Source organism: Panulirus ornatus, chromosome 12, assembly GCF_036320965.1.
Source record: "Panulirus ornatus isolate Po-2019 chromosome 12, ASM3632096v1, whole genome shotgun sequence".
In the NCBI taxonomy this organism is placed as follows: Eukaryota; Metazoa; Arthropoda; class Malacostraca; order Decapoda; family Palinuridae; genus Panulirus; species Panulirus ornatus.
The window spans coordinates 36,491,792-36,514,175 of record NC_092235.1 but is presented as its reverse complement, the minus strand read 5'-3'; the positions used below and the strand labels follow the sequence as shown (position 1 = coordinate 36,514,175).

The 22,384-nt window shown below is 41.7% G+C and overlaps 1 protein-coding gene across 3 annotated transcripts in view; it reads left to right on the top strand.

The window, feature by feature from the left end:
- LOC139752010 (uncharacterized) overlaps positions 1-22,384 on the top strand; it is a 467,243-nt gene that overhangs the window by 82,547 nt on the left and 362,312 nt on the right. The window lies entirely within an intron of this gene.

Here is a 22,384-nt window from a genome sequence, read left to right as displayed (position 1 = left end):
TCACAGCGAGCAATACAGGATAAAGACTCAAGTGTACTTGAGGATTTTAATCTTCCAGAAATCAAATGAAAAACTATCTCAGGTGTAGAGAATGAATGTGTTAAATGTGTCAACTTTGTCGAAGACAGTTTTTGCTACTAAACCAGGAGTTCTTGATAACTAATACCCATGTTGGAGATCATCTAGGCACTTGCAACCATTACATGGTTAGGTTTGACGTAAATATCAAAATGAACTACCCTAAAACCAGTACTGTTACCCTTAACTTTAAAAAGGTGGATTTGAATGGGCTGCATAGCACATTAAAGAGTCTCACCCTTTTTGGTTCATGCCTGGAGGAATTATGGGCCAGTTTTGAATATCAATGTATGTACCATCAAGTCACATTCATTTCCATGCATAACAGAAACAGTAAAATCGACAACAAGCCAGAATGGTACCCTCCAAGATATTGCAAGAGCTGTACGGTGCAGAAATGAACTCTGTAAGCGCAAGAAATCAGAAAATGATCCATATATTGCAATGTAATATAATGCAAAAGACAAGTGAAATTCTTATGAAAAATATGAAGAGGGTATTGCAAGAAATAGCAATAGAGATTATGAAAAATATGAAGAGGGTATTGCAAGAGATAGCAATAGAGATCCTAAAAGACTTTATGGATATATCAATAATACGAAACATGTAAGGAGGAAACGAAAATGGGGAACCCATTGTGGATGATAAAAGCATAGCAACAACCCTGAAAAAAAATTTCAGTTGCTTTTATGTTTGAAAGCAACGACACAGATTTTGAGACGGTGATGAATAGCACTCACATGAGACAAGAATTCACCGTCACAGTTAGATAAGTACTAACATTGATAAGTTGAAGACTAATAAAAGCTGATTGTTTCTATCCATGAATGATTAAAAAAGTCAGACATGAAATTGCCAGACTGTTAACCCAGATTTCAAAGAATTGCTTCTGAAAGGAATACTCTCACAGACGTCTCTCCTGTTTACCAAAATGGAAGCCTCACTTGAATTAATGTCAACGTCTGGACTCAATTATCAGAGATAAAATTGTAGGCTATGTGGAACAACACAGCCTGATCCATAATCCACTGCATGGTTTTAGGAACCTCCTTTGATTTTATCATACATTATTCAATCCCCACGATTGGACAAAAGCAATAAATGTAACATCTCTGGACTCTCAGAAATGATCTGACAAAGTCCTCCACATTTAATTGATGGACACAGTCTAAGCCTTAGGGGTTACTGGTTGCATAGGAAATAGGATAGAAGCATTGTTATGTAATAGGAAGCAGACTCGTAATTAATGGTGAATCATCACCGTGGTCACCCATTATGAGTAGAGTCCCCAGGGCTATCTGTACTTAGGCCTATACTTTTCGTCATTTTTATTAATGATATTGATATACGGCTAAATAGACTAGTGCTCAGATTTGCAGATAACAAGAAAAATTGACAGTGCTATATTTACTGATGAAGATAGGCTAAGATTATTAGAAGATCTAGATGAAATTGCTCAGTGGTCTTATAGATGGTAAATGCCATTTAATGTTAATAAATGTCAGCCATTACAAGTAGAAAACCTAAAAGAAAAATTTGATTATGAACTGATGGGCCACACGACGAAGGACACCCCAAGTGTGAAAGATCTAGGAGTCACTGTCTCCAGTAACTTGAAATTCTCCCGGTATTGGAGTGAAGCTGCTAAGAAAGCAAATAGGATGTTAGAATTTGTAAACAGAAACTTTACTTGAAAAAGTTAGTATGTGATATTGCCACCATACCTATGTCTAGCTAGACTACACCTCGAATATGCAGTGCAGTTTTAGGCCCCAGCTTAAGTAAGGACATTTTTGAATTGTAAGCAGTGCAGTGAAGAGCAACTAAATTGATTGCCTCCTTGCATAACAGACCATGTTAGGAGAGACTGCGAGAATTAAACTTATTCTTCCAAAGCAAGAGGCACCTTGGGCAAATGAATAGAATGTTTCAAAATTCTTAAAGGATTGAACAGCATTGATATTGAACATTTCTTTATAGTAGCACCAGCATTGTATTAATTACCAATGAGAGGAAATAGACTAAAACTTAGGGGTCTAGGGGTCTGACCGTTAATCTGGACTGTCTTATCCCTAAGCTCCTTTTCTGGGGGGAGGCTTCACTCCCTCACTTTGCTCCTTCATAATTAGCTTCCTCTCCAGCTGATCTATCTCTGTGGTTGTTGATGGACCAGCCTTCCCCTTTTTCTCCTTCAACAGTGGTGTCCATCAAGTTTCTGTCCTGTTCCCTACACTTTTTCTCCTTTTTTAATGATTTCTTCTCCTTTGCAAATAATCCAATGCTTTCATATGCTGATGACTCAACACTTCATTCAGTTACATCCTTCAAATCTCCCACTTGATCTGCATCTCATCTTGACACAGCTTCCTCAGTAAACTCAGATTTGGACAGGATATCTCAGTGAGGTACACAAAATCTTATTAATGCCACCAAGACCCATTTTCTACCCATCTCACTGTTGAAAACTCGTCACAACTCTCGTTTCTCCCTTGACAGTTCTGTAATCCTACCTCTTGACTCAATGAATGTACATGGTATTACTGTATTATCCACTCTTTCATGGGAACCCCACATTATGGGAATAGCTAAGTCTGCCTCTGAGAAACTGGGTGTATTGTTTAGATGTCAGAACTTTTTCTGTTCCAAACAGTCGTTCACTTTATACACTTGGATTAAGTCACCACGAAGTCTACATTTTTTAAGGGAAAAAAAGATCCATTCATTTTAGCCTCTCTATGTATGCCAGACTTCTAAGGGATGGGATCAATTTTGTCGCATGTCTTTGTACGTGCTCTGAGTTTTCCTCATCTTTTTTTATAATTTTGGGACCAAAATTGGACTGCATATTCAAGGTGTGGTTGTACTAGAGAATTATAAAGTGTGAGAATTGTTTCTGATGTTTTGTAATATATGTTCCAGGCTATGAAACCTAACATTTGGTTGCCTTTTTTACTTGCTGCTTGACACTGTTTATTGTATTTCATATTGTTGCTAATGACAGCTGCAAGGTTCTTTTCTTCATTTATTTTAGAGAGTTTCTAAATAGTTTGTAGTTGTAACCTATATTCTTGTCTCTAAAGTGCATAGCTTTACACTGGTCTACATTGAACTTCATTTGCCATTTGTCTGACCACTCTGCTAGTAAGTTAAGATCTCTTTCAATCATTTCAAAGTCCTGCATGTTTACAGCTCTACCTCCTACTTTAGTAACGTCAGTAGATTTGGAGTTCTTAGATATAAGCCCGAATTCTAGGTCATTAATATATATCATGAAAAGAAACGGGCCTAGGACCAACCCCCTGTGGCACACCACTTGGTACTTCTATTCGATCTGAGGCTTTGCCATTTAATACTACATGCTGCTTTCTTCTGGTAAGCCAGTCTCTAATCCATATACATAGTTCTTCACTAAGTCCGTGTGCTTTAAGTTTGTGTGAAAGTCTCTTGTGAGGTACTTTATTGAAAGCCTTTTGAAAATCTAAATATACAACATCAGACGGTACTTTTTCATCCCTATTCTGATAGCTAACATTAAAAGATTCCAGCAGATTCATCAGGCAGGATCCTGTATTGTGGAAACCATTTTGATTGTCTGGTATAATTTTGTGCTGGAAATGTGAGTTTTATTTTATTTATGTTTATCATGAAAAAGAGGGCAAATGAAAGTTGGGGTGAGAGAGTATCATTAAATTTTAGGGAGAATAAAAAGATGTTCTGGAAGGAGGTAAATAAGTGCGTAAGACAAGGGAGCAAATGGGAACTTCAGTGAAGGGCGCAAATGGGAGGTGATAACAAGTAGTGGTGATGTGAGAAGGAGATGGAGTGAGTATTTTGAAGGTTTGTTGAATGTGTTTGACGATAGAGTGGCAGATATAGGGTGTTTTGGTCGAGGTGGTGTGCAAAGTGAGAGGGTTAGGGAAAATGATTTGGTAAACAGAGAAGAGGTAGTAAAAGCTTTGCAGAAGATGAAAGCTGGCAAGGCCGCAGGTTTGGATGGTATTGCAGTGGAATTTATTAAAAAAGGGGGTGACTGTATTATTGACTGGTTGGTAAGGTTATTTAATGTATGTATGACTCATGGTGAAGTGCCTAAGGATTGGCGGAATACGTGCATAGTGCCATTGTTCAAAGGCAAAGGGGATAAGAGTGAGTGCTCAAATTACAGAGGTATAAGTTTGTTGAGTATTCCTGGTAAATTATATTGGAGGGTATTGATTGAGAGTGTGAAGGCATGTACAGAGCATCAGATTGGGGAAGAGCAGTGTGGTTTCAGAAGTGGTAGAGGATGTGTGGATCAGGTGTTTGCTTTGAGGAATGTATGTGAGAAATACTTAGAAAAGCAAATGAATTTGTATGTAGCATTTATGGATCTGGAGAAGGCATATGATAGAGTGGATAGAGATGCTCTGTGGAAGGTATTAAGAATATATGGTGTGGGAGGCAAGTTGTTAGAAGCAGTGAAAAGTTTTTATCGAGGATGTAAGGCATGTGTACGTGTAGGAAGAGAGGAAAGTGATTGGTTCTCAGTGAATGTAGGTTTGCGGCAGGGGTGTGTGATGTCTCCATGGTTGTTTAATTTGTTTATGGATGGGGTTGTTAGGGAGGTGAATGCAAGAGTTTTGGAAATAGGGGCAAGTATGAAGTCTGTTGGGGATGAGGAAGCTTGGGAAGTGAGTCAGTTGTTGTTCGTTGATGATACAGCGGTGGTGGCTGATTCATGTGAGAAACTGCAGAAGCTGGTGACTGAGTTTGGTAAAGCGTGTGAAAGAAGAAAGTTAAGAGTAAATGTGAATAAGAGCAAGGTTATTAGGTACAGTAGGGTTGAGGATCAAGTCAGTTGGGAGGTAAGTTTGAATGGAGAAAAACTGGAGGAAGTAAAGTGTTTTAGATATCTGGGAGTGGATCTGGCAGCGGATGGAACCATGGAAGCGGAAGTGGATCATAGGGTGGGGGAGGGGGCGAAAATCCTGGGAGCCTTGAAGAATGTGTGGAAGTCGAGAACATTATCTCGGAAAGCAAAAATGGGTATGTTTGAAGGAATAGTGGTTCCAACAATGTTGTATGGTTGCGAGGCATAGGCTATGGATAGAGTTGTGCGCAGGAGGATGGATGTGCTGGAAATAAGATGTTTAAGGACAATGTGTGGTGTGAGGTGGTTTGATCGAGTAAGTAACGTAAGGGTAAGAGAGATGTGTGGAAATAAAAAGAGCGTGGTTGAGAGAGCAGAAGAGGGTGTTTTGAAATGGTTTGGGCACATGGAGAGAATGAGTGAGGAAAGATTGACCAAGAGGATATATGTGTCGGAGGTGGAGGGAACGAGGAGAAGTGGGAGACCAAATTGGAGGTGGAAAGATGGAGTGAGAAAGATTTTGTGTGATCGGGGCCTGAACATGCAGGAGGGTGAAAGGAGGGCAAGGAATAGAGTGAATTGGATCGATGTGGTATACTGGGGTTGACGTGCTGTCAGTGGATTAAAACAGGGCATGTGAAGCGTCTGGGGTAAACCATGGAAAGCTGTGTGTGGACGTATGTATATACATGTGTATGGGGGTGGGTTGGGCCATTTCTTTCGTCTGTTTCCTTGTGCTACCTCGCAAATGCGGGAGACAGCGACAAAGCAAAAAAAAAAAAAAAAACTTATCATGATTAATCGCGACCTCCTGTGTCAGCGAGATAGTGCAAGGAAACAGATGAGGAATGGCCCAACCCACCCACTTGCATATGTATATATATATATAAATGCCCATACATGCACATATGCATGCATATACATTCCATGGTTTATCCCAGATGCCTCACATGCCTTGGTTCATTCCATTGACAGCACATTGACTCCAGTATACCACATTATTATTCCTTGCACGCCTTTCACCCTCCTGTATGTTCAAGCCCCGATCACTCAAAATCCCCTTCACTCTGTCCTTCCACCTCCAATTTGGTCTCCCACCTCTCCTTCTTCCCTCTGCCTCTAACACATATATCCTCTTTGTCAATCTTTCCTCACTCATTCTCTCCATGTGTCCAAACCATTTCAACACACCCTCTTCTGCTCTCTCAACCACACTCTTTTTATTACCACACATCTCTCTTACCCTTTCATTACTTATTCGATCAAACCACTTCACCACATATTCTCAAAAATTTCATTTCCAACGCATCCACCCACCTCCACACCCTGTATATAGCCCATGCCTCACAACCATATAACATTGTTGGGACTACTATTCCTTCAAACCTACCCATTTTTGCTCTCCAAGGTAATGTCCTTGCCTTCCACACACTATTCAACGCATCTAGAACCTTCGCCTCCTCCCCACCGTGTGACTCACTTCTGCTTCCATGGTTCCATCCGCCGCCAAGTCCACTTGCAGATATCTAGAACACTTTACTTCCTCTATTTTTTCTCCATTCAATCCCTCCAAATTAACTTGTCCCTTAATCCTACTGAACCTAATAACCTTGCTCTTATTCACTTTTTCTCTCAACTTTCTTTTTTCTCACATTTTACCAAACTCAGTCACCAACTTCTGCAGTTTCTCACCTGAATCAGCCACCAGCGCTGTATCATCAGCCAACAACAACTGACTCACTTCCCAAGCCCTCTCATCCACAACAGACAGCATACTTGCCTCTCTTGCATCATTTGCGTTCACCTCCCCAAGAACCCCATCCATAAACAAATTGAATAGCCATGGAGACATCACGCACCCCCTGCCACAAACCAGCATTTACTGGGACCCAATCGCTTTCCTCTCTTCCTACTAGTGCACATGCCTTATATCCTTTTATCTCGTATTATTTTTTCCATCATTTTACCTAACACTTGATGCAAGGGTAATAGGGCGGTAGTTCAAGGCATACTTTTTGCCCCCTTTTTTTATATAGGGTAACATTTGCTAGTATCCAGTCAGTTGGTTCCTGACCATCTGATAGAGTTTTGTTGAATATTTTTGTTATGGGGTGTATCAGCGTTATCCCTGGGGATGGGGAGAAGGAATACTTCCCACGCATTCCTCACGTGTCGTAGAAGGCGACTAAAGGGGACGGGAGCGGGGGGCCAGAAACCCTCCCCTCCTTGTATTTTAACTTTCTAAAAGGGGAAACAGAAGAAGGAGTCACGCGAGGAGTGCTCATCCACCTCGAAAGCTCAGACTGGGGTGTCTAAATGTGTGTGGATGTAACCAAGATGACGAAAAAGGAGAGATAGGCAGTATGTTTGAGGAAAGGAACCTGGATGTTTTGGCTCTGAGTGAAACGAAGCTCAAGGGAAAAGGGGAAGAGTGGTTTGGGAATGTCTTGGGAATAAAGTCAGGGGTTAGTGAAAGGACAAGAGCAAGGGAAGGAGTAGCACTACTCCTGAATCAGTTGTGGGAGTATGTGATAGAGTGTAAGAAAGTAAATTCTAGATTGATATGGGTGAAACTGAAAGTTGATGGAGAGAGATGGGTGATCATTGGTGCATATGCACCTGGGCATGAGAAGAAAGATCATGAGAGGCAAGTGTTTTGGGAGCAGCTGAATGAGTGTGTTAGTGGTTTTGATGCACAAGACCGGGTTATAGTGATGGGTGATTTGAATGCAAAGGTGAGTAATGTGGCAGTTGAGGGAATAATTGGTATACATGGAGTGTTCAGTGTTGTAAATGGAAATGGTGAAGAGCTTGTAGATTTATGTGCTGAAAAAGGACTGGTGATTGGGAATACCTGGTTTTAAAAGCGAGATATACATAAGTATACGTATGTAAGTAGGAGAGATGGCCAGAGAAACTTTTGGATGTTAATGTGCTGAGAGGTGCAACTGGAGGGATGTCTGATCATTATCTTGTGGAGGCGAAGGTGAAGATTTGTGGGGGTTTTCAGAAAAGAAGAGAGAATGTTGGGGTGAAGAGAGTGGTGAGAGTAAGTGAGCTTGGGAAGGAGACTTGTGTGAGGAAGTACCAGGAGAGACTGAGTACAGAATGGAAAAAGGTGAGAACAAAGGAGGTAAGGGGAGTAGGGGAGGAATGGGATGTATTTAGGGAAGCAGTGATGGCTTGCGCAAAAGATGCTTGTGGCATGAGAAGCATGGGAGGTGGGTTGATTAGAAAAGGTAGTGAGTGGTGGGATGAAGAAGTAAGATTAGTGAAAGAGAAGAGAGAGGCATTTGGATGATTTATGCAGGGAAAAAATGCAATTGAGTGGGAGAGGCATAAAAGAAAGAGGCAGGAGGTCAAGAGAAAGGTGCAAGAGGTGAAAAAGAGGGCAAATGAGAGTTAGGGTGAGAGAGTATCATCAAATTTCAGGGAGAATAAAAAGATGTTTTGGAAGGAGGTAAATAAAGTGCGTAAGGCAAGGGAGCAAATGGGAACTTCAGTGAAGGGGGCTAATGGGGAGGTGATAACAAGTAGTGGTGATGTGAGAAGGAGATGGAGTGAGTATTTTGAAGGTTTGTTGAATGCGTTTGATGATAGAGTGGCAGATATAGGGTGTTTTGGTCAAGGTGGTGTGCAAAGTGAGAGGGTTAGGGAAAATTATTTGGTAGATAGAGAAGAGGTAGTAAAAGCTTTATGGAAGATGAAAGCCGGCAAGGCAGCAGGTTTGGATGGTATTGCAGTGGAATTTATTAAAAAAAAGGTAGGGGGGGTGACTGTATTGTTGACTGGTTAGTAAGGTTATTTAATGTATGTATGACTCATGGTGAGGTGCCTGAGGATTGGCGGAATGCTTGCATAGTGCCATTGTACAAAGGCAAAGGGGATAAGAGTGAGTGCTCAAATTACAGAGGTATAAGTTTGTTGAGTATTCCTGGTAAATTATATGGGAGGGTATTGATTGAGAGGGTGAAGGCATGTACAGAGCATCAGATTGGGGAAGAGCAGTGTGGTTTCAGAAGTGGTAGATGATGTGTGGATCAGGTGTTTGCTTTGAAGAATGTATGTGAGAAATACTTAGAAAAACAAATGGATTTGTATGTAGCATTTATGGATCTGGAGAAGGCATATGATAGAGTTGATAGAGATGCTCTGTGGAAGGTATTAAGAATATATGGTGTGGGAGGCAAGTTGTTAGAAGCAGTGATTATGGATGAAATGCTGAAGTTTGGAGAAGAGAGTGTGATTGAGTGGATGCATCTTATATGTAATTTAGAATGGAAACAGAAGATTTTGCCTGTTGATTGGGTGAAAGCTATTATTGTTTCTTTATTCAAAGGAAAAGGTGCCAAGGATGAATGTAACAATTAGGGGAATAAGTCTGTTAAGTATTCAAGGAAAAGTGTATGCAAGAATATTTATTGACAGAATGAAAAGGTATTTAGAATGGAAAAGTATTTAGTGAAAAGTAAGTTTTATGCAGCTTTTATGGATCTGGAGAAAACATATGACAGAGTCAAATGGAATGCTTTGTTGGAGGTGTTCAGGATATATGGTATAGGGGGACAGCTGTTGGATGGTGTGAAAGCTTTTATAAAGAAGCAAATGTGTGTGTGAGTGGATGGAAAGCTGAGCGAAAGTTTTGGGATACATGTAGGTGTGAGGCAGGGCTGTGTGATTTCACTTTGGCTTTTTAATATTTATTTGGATTGAATGTGTTGTAAATGGAAATGGTGAAGAGCTTGTGGATGTTTGTGCTGAAAAAGGACTGGTGATTGGGAATACCTGGTTTAAAAAGAGAGATATACATAAGTATACCTATGTAAGAAGGAGATGGCTAGAGGGCATTATTGGATTACATGTTAATTGATAGGCATGTAAAAGAGACACTTATGGATGTTAATGTGCTGAGAGGGGCAGCTGGAGGGGTGTCTCATCACTATCTTATGGAGGCGAAGGTGAAGAAAAGAAGAGAGAATGTTGGGGAGACGAGAGCGGTGAGAGTAAGTGAACTTGGAAAGGAGACCTGTGTGAGGAAGTACCATGAGAAATTGAGTGCAGAATAGCAAAAGGTGAGAGCAAATGATATAAGGGGAGTGGGGGAGGAATGGGATGTATTTAGGGAAGCAGTGATGGTTTGCACAAAAGATGCATGTGGCATGAGAGAGGTGGAAGGTGGTCAGATTAGAAAGGGTAGTGAGTGGTGGGATGAAGAAGTAAGATTGTTAGTGAAAGAGAAGAGAGAGGCATTTGGATGATTTTTGCAGGGAAGTAGTGCAATTGACTGGGAGATCTGTAAAAGAAAGTGGCAGGAGGTCAAGAGAAAGGTGCAAGAGGTGAAAAAGAGGGCAGATGAGAGTTCGGGTGAGAGAGTATTATTAGATTTTTGGGAGAGTAAAAGGAAATTTTGGAAGGAGGTAAATAATGTGCATAAGACAAGAGAACAAATGGGAACATCGGTGAAGGGGGCAAATGAGTAGGTAATAACAAATAGTGATGAAGTGAGAAGGCAATTGAGGGAGTATTTTGGAGGTTTGTTGAATGTGTTTGATGATAGAGTGGCAGATATAGAGTGTTTTGGTCGAGGTGGTGTGCAAAGTGAGAGGGTCAGGGAGAACGGTCTGGTAAACAGAGAAGAGGTAGTGAAAGCTTTGCAGAAGATGAAAACCAGCAGGGTGGTGAGTTCGGATGGTATTGCAGTGGAATTTATTAAAAAAGGGGATGACTATGTTGTTGATTGGTTGGTAAACATACTCACTGTATGTATGGATCATGGTGAAGTCCCTGAGGACTGGCGGAATGCATGCATCGTGCCATCGTACAAAGGCAGACAGAATAAAGGTGAGTTTTCAAATTGCAGAGGCATAAGTTTGTTGAGTATTCCTGGGAAGTTATGTGGGAGGGAATTAATTGAGGGTAAAGCCATGTACAGAGCATCAGATTGGGAAAGAGCAGTGTGGTTTCAGAAGTGGTAGAGAATGTGTGGATCAGGTGTTTGCTTTGAAGAATTATTATTATTATTATTATTGTTATTATTCTTTGTCGCTGTCTCCTGCGTTAGTGAGGTAGCTCAAGGAAACAGGTGAAAGAATGGCCCAACCCACCCACATACACAGGTATATACATACACGTCCACACATTCACATATACATACCTATACGTTTCAACATATACATATATATACATACACAGACATATACATATATACACATGTACATAATTCGTACTTGCTGTCTTTATTCATTCCCGTCGCCACCCCTCCACACATAAAATGACAACCCCCTCCCCCCACATGCGTGTGAGGTAGTGCTAAGAAAAGACAACAAAGGCCACATTCATTCACACTCAGTCTCTAGCTTTCATGTATAATGCACCGAAATCACAGATCCCTTTCCACATCCAGGCCCCACAAAACTTTCCATGTTTTACCCCAGATGCTTCACATGCCCTGGTTCAATCTATTGTCAGCACGTCGACCCCGGTATACCACATCGTTCCAATTCACTCTTTTCCTTGCACACCTTTCACCCTCCTGCATGTTCAGGCCCCGATCGCTCAAAATCTTTTTCACTCCATCTTTCCACCTCCAATTTGGTCTCCCACTTCTCCTTGTTCCCGCCACTTCAGACACATATATCCTCTTTGTCAATCTTTCCTCACTCATTCTCTCCATGTGACCAAACCATTTCAAAATGCCCTCTTCTGCTCTCTCAACCTCACATCTCTCTTACCCTTTCATTTCTTACCCGATCAAACCATCTCACACCACATATTGTCCTCAAACACCTCATTTCCAACACATCCACCCTCCTCTGCACAACTTTATCTATAGCCCACGCCTTGCAACCATATAACATTGTTAGAACCACTATTCCTTCAAACATACCCATTTTTAGTTTTCCGAGATAATGTTCTCGCCTTCCACACATTTTTCAATGCTCCCAGAACTCTCGCCCCCTTCCCCACCCTGTGACTCACTTCCATTACCATGGTTCCATCCGCTGCCAAATCCACTCCCAGATATCTAAAATGCTTCACTTCCTCCAGTTTTTCTCCATTCAAACTTACCTCTCAATTGACTTGTCCCTCAACCCTACTGTACCTAATAACCTTGTTCTTATTCACATTTACTCTCAACTTTGTTCTTTCACACACTTTACCAAACTCAGTCACCAGCTTTTGCAGTTTCTCACCCAAATCAGCCATCAGTGCTGTATCATCAGCGAACAACAACTGACTCACTTCCCAAGCTCTCTCATCCACAACAGACTACATACTTGCCCCTCTTTCCAAAACTCTTGCATTCACATCCCTAACAACCCCATTCATAAACATATTAAACAACCATGGACACATCACGCACCCCTGCCGCAAACCGACATTCACTGAGAATCAATCATTTTCTTTTCTTCCTACTCATACACATGCCTTACATCCTCGATAAAAACTTTTCACTGCTTCTAACAACTTGCCTCCCACACCATATATTCTTAATACCTTCCACAGAGCATCTCTATCAACTCTATCATATGCCTTCTCCAGATCCATAAATGCTACGTACAAATCTATTTGCAATTCTAAGTATTTCTCACATGCATCCTTCAAAGCAAACACCTGATGCACACATCCTCTACCACTTCTGAAACCACACTGCTCTTCCCCAGTCTGATGCTCTGTACATTCCTTCACCCTCTCAATCAGTACCCCCCCATACAGTTTCCCAGGAATACTCAACAAACTTATACCTCTGTAATTTGAGCACTCACCTTTATCCCCTTTGCCTTTGTACAATGGCACTATGCATGCATTCCACCAATCCTCAGGCACCTCACCATGAGTCATACATACATTAAATATCCTTACCAACCAGTCAACAACACAGTTACCCCCTTTTTTAATAAATACCATCCAAACCTGCTGCCTTGCCAGCTTTCATCTTCCGCAAAGCTTTTACTACCTATTCTCTGTTTACCAAATCATTCTCCCCAACCCTCTCACTTTGCACACCACCTCGACCAAAACACCCTATATCTGCCACTCTATCATTTAACACATTCAACACACCTTCAAAATACTCACTCCATATCCTTCTCACATCACCACTACTTGTTATCACCTCCACATTAGCACCCTTCACCGATTTTCCCATTTGTTCTCTTGACTTATGCACTTAGAATTATAGATGGATTTGTATGTAGCATTTATGGATCTGGAGAAGGCTTATGATAGGGTTGATAGGGATGCTTTGTGGAAGGTTTTAAGAGTATATGGATTGGAAGGTAAGTTGCTAGAAGCAGTGAAAAGTTTTTACCAAGGATTTAAGGCATGTGTATAAGAAGAAAGAGAGGAAAGTGATTGGCTCCCACTGAATGTCAATTTGTGGCAGGGGTGCATGGTGTCTCCATGGTTGTTTAATTTGTTTATGGATGGGGTTGTTAGGGAGGTGAATGCAAGAGTTTTGGAGAGAGAGGCAAATATGCAGTCTGTTGTGGATGAGAGGGCCTTGGAAGTAAGTCAGTTGTTGTTCACTGATGATACAGTGCTGGTGGCTGATTTAGGGGAGAAACTGCATAAGTTGGTGACTGAGGTTGATAGTGTGTGAAAGAGGAAAGCTGAGAATAAATGTGAATAAGAGCAAGGTTATTTAGGTTCAGTATGGTTAAGAGACAAGTCAGTTGGGAAGTAAGTTTGAATGGAGAGAAACTGGAGGAAGTGAAGCATTTTAGATATCTGGGAGTGTACGTGTAGCGGATGGAACCATGGGAGTGGAAGTGAGTCACAGGGTAGTGGAGGGGGAGAAGGTTCTGGGAGCTTTGAAGAATGTGTGGAAGGCAAGGATGTTATTTTGGAGAGCAAAAATGGGTATGTTTGAAGAAATAGTGGTTCCAATATTGTTATATGTTTGCGAGGCGTGGGCTATAGATAGTGTTGTGCGGAGGAGGGAGGATGTGTTGGAAACGAAATGTTTGAGGACAATATGTGGTGTGAGGTGGTTTGATCAAGAAGTAATGAAAGGGTAAGAGAGATGTGTGGTAATATAAAGAGTATGCTTGAGAGAGCAGAAGAGGGTGTGTTGAAATGGTTTGAACATATGGGGAGAATGAGTGAGGAAAGATTGACAAAGAGGATATATGTGTCAGAGTTGGAGGGAAGAAGAAGCGGGAGACCAAATTGGAGGCAGAAGGATGTAATGAAAAAGATTTTGTGCAATCAGGGCCTGAACATATAGGAGGGTGAGAGGCGTGCAAGGAATAGAGTGAATTGGAACGATGTTGTATACAGGGGTCGACGTGCTGTCACTGGATTAAACCAAAACATGTGAAGCATCAGGGGTAAACCATGGAAAGGTCTGTGGGGCCTGGAGGTGGAAAGGGAGCTGTGGCTTTGGAGGATTACACATGACAGCTAGAGATTGAGTGTGAATGACTGTGGCCTTTTTTGTCTTTTCCTGGCACTACCTCACTGGCGGGAGGGGGATGCTATTTCATGTGTGGTGGGTTGGCAACGGGAATGGATGAAGACAGCAAGCATGAATATGTACATGTATATATATGTATATTTCTTTGTATGTTTATATATGTATACATTGAAATGTATTTATATTTATTTTATTTTAGTTAACCGCCATCTCCCACGTTAGCAAGGCAGTGCAAGGAAACAGATGAGGAATGGCCCAACCCACCCACATACACATGTATGTATGTAAATGCCCACACATGCACATATACAGTTCACCATATACATACATATGCATACATAGACATACACATATATACACATGTACATATCAATACTTGCTGCCTTCATCCATTCCTGTCGTCACCTAACCATACATGAAGTAGCATTCCCTCCTCCTCCTCCTCCAAGCAAGGCAGCACCAGGAACAGACAAAAAAGGCAATATTCATTTACACTCAGTCTCTAGCTGTCATGTATAATCCACCAAAACCACAATTCCTTTCCACATTCAGGCCCCACAGACTTTTCCATGGTTTACCCCAGACGCTTCACGTGCCCTCGTTCAGTCCATTGACAGCACATTACCCTGCTATACTACATCATTCCAATTCACTCTATTCCTTGCACACCTTTCACCCTCCTCTATGTTCAGGCCATGATCGCTCAAAATCTTTTTCACTCCATCCTTCCACCTCCAGTTTGGTCTCCCGTTTCTCCTCCTTCCCTCCACCTCTGACACATATATCCTTTTTGTCAATCTTTCCTCACTCATTCTCTCCATGTGCTCAAACCATTTCAACAAACCCTCTTCTGCTCTCATAACCACTCTCTTTTTATTACCACACTTCTCTCTTACCCTTTCATTTCTTAATCGATCAAACCACCTCACACCATATATTGTCCTCAAACATTTCATTTCCAACAGATCCATTCTCCTCTGCACAACCCTATCTATAGCCCATGCCTCACAACCATATAACATTGTTGGAACCACTATTCCTTCAAACATACCCATTTTTGCTCTTCGAGATAATGTTCTCACCTTCCACACATTCTTCAACACTCCTAGAACCTTCGCTCCCTCCCCCACGTTGTGACTCACTTCCACTTCCATCAAGACCACTCCCAGATATCTAAAACACTTCACTTCCTCCAGTTTTTCTCCAAACTTACCTCCCAATTAACTTGTCCCTCCACCCTAGTGAATCTAATAACCTTGCTCTTGTTCACATTTACTCTCAACTTTCTCCTCTCTCACTCTTTACCAAACTCAGTTACCAACATTTGCATTTTCTCACTTGAATCAGCCACCAGCAATGTATCATCAGCGAACAGCAACTGACTCACTTCTCAGGCCTTCTCATCCAGAACAGACCGCATACTCGTCCCTCACTCTCCAAAACTCTTGCATTCACCTCCCTAACAACCCAATCCATAAACAAATTAAACAGCCATGGAGACATCACACACCCCTGCCACAAATCGACATTCACTGGCAGCCAGTCACTTTCCTCTCTTCCTTCTTGTACACATGCCTTGCATCCTTGGTAAAAACTTTTCACTGCTTCTAGCAACTTACCTCCCACACCATGTACTCTAAAACCTTCCACAAAGCATCTCTATCCACCCTATTATATGCCTTCCCCAGATCCATAAATGCTACATACAAATCCATCTGTTTTTCTAGGTATTTCTCACATTCATTCTTCAAAGTAAACACCTGATCCACACATCCTCTACCACTTCTGAAACCACACTGCTCTTTCCCAATCTGATGTTCTGTACATGCCTTTACCCTCTCAATCAATACCCTCCCATGTAATTTCCCAGGAATACTCATCAAACTTATGCCACCATATTTTGAACACTCACCTTTATCCCCTTTGCCTTTGTACAACGGCACTATGCATGCATTCCACCAATCCTCAGGCACCTCACCATGATCCATACATACATTGAATATCCTTACCAACCAATCAACAACACAGTCACCCCCTTTTTATAAATTCCACTGCAATACCATCCAAACCCGCCACCTTGCCGGCTTTGATCGTCATCACTACCTCTTTTCCGTTCACCATACCATTCTCCCTGACCCTCTCACTTCGCACACCAACCTGACCAAAAGACCCTATATCTGCCACTCTATCATCAAACATATTCAAGTAACCTTCAAAATATTCACTCCATCTCCTTTTCACTTCATCAGTACTTGTTATTACCTCCCCATTTGTCCTCTTCACTTATGTTCCCGTTGTTCTCTTGTCTTAAGCTCATTATTTCCTCCTTCCAAAACATCTTTCTATTCTCCCAAAAATTTATTGATACTCTCTCACCCCAACTTTCATTTGCCCACTTTTTCATCTCTTGCAACTTTCTCTTGACCTCCTGCCGCTTTCTTTTATACATCTCCACGTCTTTTGTGCTACTTCCCTGCAAAAATCATCCAAACGCCTCTCTCTTCTCTTTCACTAACAATTTTACTTCTTCATCCTACCATTCACTACTGTTTCATCTGCCTGCCTCCCACCTTTCTCATGCCAAATGCATCTTTTGCACAAGCCATCACTGCTTCCCTAAATACATCCCATTCCTCCCCCACTCCCCTTACTTCATTTGCTCTCACCTTTTGCCATTCTGTACTCAATCTCTCCTGGCACTTCCTCACACAAGTCTCCTTTCCAAGCTTACTTACTCTCACCACTCTCGTCACCCCATAATTCTCTCTTCTTTTCTGAAAACCTCTATAAATCTTTACCTTTGCCTCCACAAGCTAGTGATCAGACATCCCTCCAGTTGCCCCTCTCGGCACATTAACATCCAAAAAGTCTCTTTTACACGCCTATCAATTAACATGTAATCCAATAATGCCCTTTGGCCATCTCCTACTCACATACGTATACTTATGTATATCTCTCTTTTTACACCAGGTATTCACAATCACCAGTCCTTTTTCAGAACAAATCCACAAACTTCACCATTTCCATTTACAACACTGAACACCCCATGTACACCAATTATACCCTCAACTGCCACATTACTCACCTTTGCATTCAAATTACCCATCACTTAACCCGGTCTCGTGCATCAAAGCTGCTAAATACACTTGCTCATCTGCTCCCAAAACACTTGCCTCATGATCTTTCTGCTCGTGACCAGGTGCATAGGCACCAATAATCATCCATCTCTCTCCATCCACTTTCAGTTTTACCCATATCAATTTAAAGGTTACTTTCTCACATTCTATCACATGTTCCCACAACTCATGCTTTAGGAGGAGTGCTACTCCTTCCTTTGCCTTGTCCTCTCACCATCCCCTGACTTGACTCCCAAGACATTCCTAAACCACTCTTCCCTTTTACCCTCGAGCTTTTCACTCAGCCAAAACATCCAGGATCCTTTCCTCAAACATACTACCTATCTCTCCTTTTTTCTCATCTTGGTTAAATCCACACAGATTTAGACACCCCCAATCTGAGCCTTCGAGGAGGATGAGCACTTCCCACATGACTCCTTCTTCTGTTTCCCCTTATAGAAATTTAGATGCGAGGAGGGGGTGTCCAGTCCCCTGCTTCTGCCCCCTTTATTCGCCCTCTACGACATGCGGGGAATACATTGGAAGCATTCTTTCTCCCCTGTCCCCTATATATGTACGTATAGGTGTATGTATGGGTGTTTATGTATATACATGTGTATGTGGGTGGGTTGGGCCATTCCTTGTCTGTTTCCATGCACTACCTCACTAACGCGGGAGACAGCGATTAAGTATAATAAATGAATAGTGGAAGGAATGATAAGAAAGATGAAAGTAAAACAAAGGAAAAGAGGTGTAGAGGTGGAGTGTGGTGGTGAGATATGGTGGCTACTGGCAAGCCTGTTTGCAGATGTTACTTTGTAAGCATAGGTGATTGAAGGAAAATGCAAGTAGAAATAAAGTAATGGTTTTTGAAAGGAAAAAGATTGAAAATATAGATTTTGTAAAACCATATAGAGTGAAAGAAAAAAGTGGACTGAATTGTGCTGTGGATATGGGGGAAAAAGACTGGAAGAAGTGAGAGACTTTAAGTATCTAGGAGCTGTCTTAGGTAAGTGTGGTGATGTGGACGGAGTGATAAGGGAGAAAACAGTACAGGATAAATGACTCACTGGGTCCCTTGATAGAATAATGAAGGCTAGAGGTGTACGTATGGAAGTGAAGAGAGGATTAAGAGACAGCATTGTCCTCCCAGCCCTGACCTATGCAGCTGAGACATGGACATGGATTGAGTCACAGAGGTCAAGAATCCAGGCTGAGGAAATGAGCTACTGAAGAAGAGCATGTAGTGTAATAAGGTGGAATAAAGAAAGAAATGAAAGGGTGTATGAGAGATATGGTATGGCAGGGAATGCAAAGGGAGTGAATTGTGGAGCGATAGAATCAGTGAAATGTAATACGTTGAGGTGGTTTGGGCATGTGGAAAGAATGCTAGACTGTGAGTGTACAAGGAGAGTGTATGATAGTACAATTACAGTTGTTGTTGTAAGTGGAAGAATGCATGGAATGGTGTATGCGAGGAAGGCATGTTAAGGAGTCCCTGTAGGGAATGGGCATCAGAGACATAGATAGAGAGATTGTACACTCTCTTCTTTAACTCTGTAGAGTTTTGCAAAATCTAAAATTTCACAGTTTCCTTTCAAACACCATTACCGTACTTTTACTCACATTTACCTTCAGTTACCTATGCTTACACACTTACAACCTGCTGCAACTCCTGTTAATTTTAGCAAACAACACCTTTTCAACTGCAAACAGGTTTATTACTAGTTATTGTACCTCTACCACACTCCATCTTTGCACCCCCTTTCTCTAGTTTTGCTTTCACTTCCGTTATCACCTTATCTATGTTTATTTATTTATTTATTTATTTTACCTTGCCGCTGTCTCCCGCATAAGTGAGGTTGCGCAAGGAAACAGAAAAGAATGGCCCAACCCACCCACATACATGTGTATATACAAACATGTCCACACATGCACATATACATACCTATACATCTCTATGTATACATATATATACACACACAGACATATACATATATACACATGTACATAATTCATATTGTCTGCCCTTATTCATTCCCGTTGCCACCCCGCCACACATGAAATGACAACCCCCTCCCCCGGCATGTACGCGAGGTAGCACTAGGAAAAGACACCAAAGGCCACATTTGTTCACACTCAGTTTCTAGCTGTCATGTATAATGCATCGAAACCACAGCTCCCTTTCCACATCCAGGCCCCACAAAGCTTTCTATGGTTTACCCCAGACGCTTCACATGCCCTGGTTCAACCCATTGACAGCACGCCCACCCCGGTATACCACATCGTTCCAATTCACTCTATTCTTTGCACAGCTATCACCCTCCTGCATGTTCAGACCCCGATCACTCAAAATCTTTTTCACTCCATCTTTCCACCTCCAGGTTGGTCTCCCACTTCTCCTCATTCCCTCCACCTCTGACACATATATCCCCTTGGTCAATCTTTCCTTACTCATTCTCTCCATGTGACCAAACCATTTCAAAACACCCTCTTCTATTCTCTCAACCACACTCTTTTTATTACCACACATCTCTCTTACCCTTTCATTACTTACTCGATCAAACCACCTCACACCACATATTTTCCTCAAACATCTTATTTCCAACACATCCACCCTCCTCCGCACAACTCTATCTATAGCCCATGCCTTGCAACCATATCACATTGTCGGAACCACTATTCCTTTAAACATACCCATTTTTGCTTTCCAAGATAATGTTCTCGCCTTCCGCACATTTTTCAACGCTCCCAGAACTTTTGCCCCCTCCCCCACCCTATGACTCACTTTGGCTTCCATGGTTCCATCCGCTGTCAAATCCACTCCTTGATATCTAAAACACTTCTTCCTCCAGTTTTTCTCCATTCAAACGTACCTCCCAATTGACTTGTCCCTCAACCCTACTGCACCTAATAACTTTGCTCTTATTCACATTTACTCTCAGCTTTTTTCTTGCATACATTTTACCAAACGCAGCCACCAACTTTTACAGTTTCTCACCTGAATCAGCCACCAGCGCTGTATCATCAGCGAAGAACAACTGACTCACTTCCCAAGCTCTCTCATCCACAACAGACTGTATACTTGCCCCTCTCTCCAAAACTCTTGCATTCATCTCCCTAACAACCCCATCCATAAACAAATTAAACAACCATGGAGATATCAAACACCCCTGCCACAAACCTACATTCACTGAGAACCAATCACTTTCCTCTTTTCCTACTCGTACACATGCCTTACATCCTTGATAAAAACTTTTCACTGCTTCTAACAACTTACCTCCCACACCATATATTCTTAATACCTTCCACAGAGCATCTCTATTACCTCTTATCATATGCTTTCTCGAGATTCATAAAAGCTACATACCAATCCATTTGCTTTTCTGAGTATTTCTCACATACATTCTTCGAAGGAAACACATCCTCTACCACTTCTGAAACCACACTGGTCTTCCCCAATCTGATGCTCTGTACATTTCTTCACCCTCTCAATCAATACCCTTCCATATAATTTCCCAGGAATACTCAACAAACTTATACCTCTGTAATTTGAGCACTCACCTTTATTCCCTTTGCCATTGTACAGTGGCACTATACAAGCATTCCACCAATCCTTAGGCACCTCACCATGAGTCATACATACATTAAATAACCTTACCAACCAGTCATCAACACAGCCCCTCCCTTTTTTAATAAATTCTTCTGCAATACCATCCAAACCCACTGCCTTGCCGGCTTTCATCTTCCACAAAGCATTTACTGCCTCTTCTCTGTTTACCAAATCGTTCTCCCTAACCCTCTCACTTTGCACACCACCTCGACCAAAACACCCTATATCTGATACTCTGTCATCAAACACATTCAGCAAACCTTCAAAATACTTACTCCATCTCCTTCTCACATCACTACTACTTCTTATCACCTCCCCATTAGCCCCCTTCACTGATGTTACCATTTGTTCCCTTGTCTTACGCACTTTATTTGCCTCCTTCCAAAACATCTTTTTATTCTCCCTAAAATTTAATGATACTCTCTCACCCCAACTGTCATTTGCCTTCTTTTTTACTTCTTGCACCTTTCTCTTGACCTTCTGTTTCTTTTATACATCCCCAGTCATTTACATTAATTCCCTGCAAAAATCATCCAAATGCCTCTCTCTTCTCTTTCACAAATAATCTTATTTCTTCATCCCACCTCTCACTATCCTTTCTAATCTGCCCACCTCCCATGCTTCTCATGCCACAAGCATCTTTTGTGCAAGCCATCACTACTTCCCTAAATACATCTCATTCCTCCCCCACTCCCCTTACATCCTTTGTTCTCACCTTTTTCCATTCTGTACTCAGTCTCTCCTGGTACTTCCTCACACAAGTCTCCTTCCCAAGCTCACTTACTCTCACCACTCTCTTCACCCCAACATTCTCTCTTCTTTTCTGAAAACCTCTACAAATCTTCACCTTCGCCTCCACAAGATAATGATCAGACATCCCTCCAGTTGCACCTCTCAGCACATTAACATCCAAAAGTCTCTCTTTCGCGCGCCTATCAATCAACACGTAATCCAATAACGCTCTCATGCCATCTCTCCCATGTACATATGTATACTTATGTATATCTTGCTTTTTAAACCAGGTATTCCCAATCATCAGTCCTTTTTCAGTGCACAAATCTACAAGCTCTTCACCATTTCCATTTACAACACTGAACACTCCATCTACACCAATTATTCCCTCAACTGCCACATTACTCACCTTTGCATTCAAATCACCCATCACTGTAACCCGGTCACATGCGTCAAAACTTCTAACGCACTCACTCAGCTTCTCCCAAAACACTTGCCTCTCATGGTCTTTGTTCTCATGCCCAGGTGCATATGCATCAATAATCACCCATCTCTCTCCATCCACTTTCAGTTTTACC